Source organism: Galeopterus variegatus, unplaced genomic scaffold (assembly GCF_000696425.1).
Source record: "Galeopterus variegatus unplaced genomic scaffold, G_variegatus-3.0.2 Scaffold407, whole genome shotgun sequence".
NCBI lineage: Eukaryota > Metazoa > Chordata > Mammalia > Dermoptera > Cynocephalidae > Galeopterus > Galeopterus variegatus.
The window spans coordinates 358,605-362,736 of NW_007726518.1; positions in this window are offsets into that span (position 1 = coordinate 358,605).

Consider the following 4,132-nt stretch of genomic DNA (forward strand, 5'->3'; position numbering starts at 1 on the left):
TGGTGAGACAGACCTGAGGTGACCATTCAGCCCACCATGCTCCAGTGAGAACACCAGAACTAAAAGCAGAAAGGGGAAAGGGAGAGTGGCCGTCCTCATACCCTCCTCAGGAGCTTAGCCAGGAACAGTGATTTGTTTTGTTTGGGGATTTGATGGGGAAGAGGGACACACCTATATCCCAAGGCCAAGGTCATGCAGCCCCTCTTGCAGGGGCCAAAGGAAGTGGGACGGGTATTAGAGAAAGTGCAGCTCTCACGTGCTTGATGGGCTGCTTCTCAGGTGTCTGAAAACAAAATGTTTGGTAAGAAGAAAGTTCTGAGAGACACAAAAGGACAGATGCTGGATGATTCCACCGATACGAGGTATCTAGAACAGGCAAATTGGCAGACACAGAAAGTATAACAGCGGTTCCCGGGCTGGGAGGAAAGGAACAGGGAGTTACTGTTCAGTGGGTGTGAGTTTCGGTTTGGGATGATGGAAAGTTCTGGAGATGGACGGTGGTGATGACTGCACAACGTTGTGAGTGAATTTACGCCACTGAATTGTACACTTAAAAATGGGTAGAAAGGTAAATTTTATGTTATGTATATTTTACCACAATTTTAAAAAAGAACACAGGGCTGAGGAGGCCAGAGAGGCTGTGTGGGGGAACAGCAGGCCCAGGGCAAGGGGGGGCCTCAGCCCGGAGAGGGGAACCTTCAGGACAGGGGCGCCAGCTTCCAGTGTGTGGGCTGGTATTTCAGACAGGCCCACTATTAATAGCTCAGTCCCACACATGTTCACTTGAAGTAGTTTGGCATACAGAACTTAATTGTTCCCCAGATGGCACATACCGCTAAGTCAGCCCCAGCATTGGCCAGTCCCTTCCTGCCTAAATGTACATCCTCCCTCGCCTGCCTCTCTCAGTTGCTGCTGGTGACTGACGGATGGACCCAGAGAAACAGCTGCAATTCCCTCCCGCGAGTGGCAGCCAAAGAGACAGGGCTGTCCCTCACTAGTGCTATGGGAACCAGAAAATATGCATCTGCAGGATCCACTGAACTCAGGGCAGGGGTATCTTTCAGGAAGTCCTTCTGCTCTGCTTCTCTCACCTTTTCTCCTTCTCTATATCTGTCATCTGTTGTCATAATAGTGCTGCGAACAAAACCACCCCAAATCTTAGTGGTTTAAACTAACAGCCATTTATTATTTCTCAAGAGTCTATGAGTTGGCCAGGCAGCTCTGCCAATTTGAGCCAAGCTCAGCTGATTCCGACCAGGCTTGCTTATGTGGAATATACTAAAATGCATATGTACTTCACAGGGCCTCGTTTTCCAAAGCCTTGCAGTTTCAAATATTGACCTTGCGAGGACAGGAAATTTTCTTCAGGCTATAAGTCTGTTGCAAGATAAGGATTGTGGCACAGCAGGTTGCTGCTTCAAAGACAGACTAGTTATTGATTGTTAGTTATGTAAAGATACAGAGAAATTACGGTTAAGAAGGGATGTTTGCTAAGATCAAACTGTTGTGGATAGGACCACTTAATTGCCTTACTGGAATGTCATCTGGCTTGTTTCACTGAAAGTTACCAGCCTATACTGTTATATATAACTCCACCTATGTCTCTTCCTGTAACTGCCTGGTCTGGAAAATAAATGCAGGAAGAGAATCCCAATTTGGCGTTAATTTCCCAAGGAAGGGATGGCTCTTGCTTGAGCATCCCAAAGGGAGATTAACCACTTCGGGGCCTCTCACTGCTCAGAAGAGATGGGCTTTGAGTAATCCTTTCATCTCTGTCACCCAGGGGAAGTGACAAATCCATGGGGGGTGAAGCAACGCAAAGCAACATGCTTACATGTCCGCAGTCAGCTGAGGGCTGGCTGGTCTAGAATGGCCTCTGCAGGGAGGACTTAGCTCTGCTCCACGTGGTCTCTCATCCTCCAGCTGGCTAGTCCAGGCTTGTTCTCATGGTGAAAGGTGTCAAAGAAAAATTGCACTGGATGGAGTTAAACAAGCAAGGAAAACTTTACTCAAGACTATTGCAGTAGGGGAGAGAGATCGAACTCAACTCTGGCAACAGAGGCAGCTGGAGATTTATAGCCAACAGGCAAGTGAAGGAGTTATTGGATAGAAAGTTACCAAGAGGAATTTGGTTAGGCATTGGGGGAGATCTTGCTAAAGTGGCTTGGCAGAATTCTTGCTGAACTGGGCTCAGCAGGCCAAGAACAAGGCCTGGTTAAGAAGAGGGCTCAGAGGAGTCTGTCTAAAGTTGGGGTAAGGAGGGAATCCTTGTCAAAGTAGAAGTCTAAGAGAGCAATTGGAATGTACAAGGTTTCTTAAGGTCTAGGCTCCAAGTTGGCTGTGTCACTTCCACTGCATTTATTGCCATTCAAGCCCCAAGGCTAGCCCAAGTCCAAGCAGTGGGTAAATGGCTCCATCACATTGCAGATGGCATGGACACAGGGAAAGGTGGAGAACTGGGTCCATCTTTCCAGCTGATTTCCTACACTCTTCATGGAAGACCCTTTTCTACTGACCAAGACCCTTACGCAGAGAGTAAACCCCCACATGTTCCCTGTGTCCTGACTCATCTGGTATCCCAGCTAAGCATGGAAAGCTTAACTGCACTGGAAGGGGCAGCCTGGAAGGGGCCAGAATTGGGACCCAGGCAACCTAGGGACTGCATGTCCTGATTGTTGTGAGGCACCCTCCCACAAGAAATGCACTTACATGCCACTCATGCAGAAAAGGGCAGTTTATTCACTCCAGCTGGCCAGTGTCCATCTCCCAAGGAGAAAGCAAGGAAGCGCAGCCTCGGGCCTTGGTCTTGTAAGGTTTTTAAAGGCAAGAACTACATCCCGTTGGCACATGGGTTTGTCCAGGTGCACAAAACAAGCTAGGGAGCTAGGTCACAGAGGCCAAGAACGAGCCATTCGAGCAACCACGCATACAAGTTTTCATTGTGTATGGTTCCTGTTCCCATGTAATAATTCACTGTGTATGGTTCTTGTCTCTATGCAATTGTTTTTGCTTCTATGAGAAGGTCAGTGGTTTCTCATGCAGAAGGCGGGGGTAGTCTGCAGGTCAGACAGGGGGCAAAATGGAGTTACTTAGGTTAAGCAAGCAACTCTACAGAAGCAGATAGCGTACGTTATGAGGGTATAGGGAGCTCTATTTCATGATGACACTCTCAAGACCAAAGGAAGGCCAAGAGAGGATGATGNTGCACTTACATGCCACTCATGCAGAAAAGGGCAGTTTATTCACTCCAGCTGGCCAGTGTCCATCTCCCAAGGAGAAAGCAAGGAAGCGCAGCCTCGGGCCTTGGTCTTGTAAGGTTTTTAAAGGCAAGAACTACATCCCGTTGGCACATGGGTTTGTCCAGGTGCACAAAACAAGCTAGGGAGCTAGGTCACAGAAGCCGAGAACGAGCCGTTCGAGCAACCAAGCATACAAGTTTTCATTGTGTATGGTTCCTGTTCCCATGTAATAATTCACTGTGTATGGTTCTTGTTTCTATGCAATTGTTTTTGCTTCTATGAGAAGGTCAATGGTTTCTCATGCAGAAGGGGGGGGGTGGTCTGCAGGTCAGACAGGGGGCAAAATGGAGTTACTTAGGTTAAGCAAGCAACTCTACAGAAGCAGATAGCGTACGTTATGAGGGTGTAGGGAGCTCTATTTCATGATGACACTCTCAAGACCAAAGGAAGGCCAAGAGAGGATGATGGACACCTGTGAACACAATGTGCAGAAGTCAGAGACCGGTCCTAGGAAAAGCAAAAGTCTGACTGTCAGAAGTAGATGGAGTGTCACACCAGGATGAGAACGGGGATTTATTAGAAAGTTAATTTAGCAGTAATACTAACGATGGCCACCATTCCTAGGTGTGGTAGGCATTGTTTTAAATGCTATACAACTAATCATATTTAATGTGATTAAAATAGCCCAGGTATTGTAACTCCTATTTTTGCTATTAAAGAAATTAAGACTCGGAGAGCCCAAGACCACACAGAGCCAGTAACCGTAGAGGATTAAAACTGTCAGGCCAGCACTTACTAGAGTGCCTTCTTTTTTTTTTTCCCCCTTTTTTGTCTTTTTTCGTGACCGGCAATGGATAGCAACCCTCAGTGTCGCGCCCGTACCGGACCGGGAC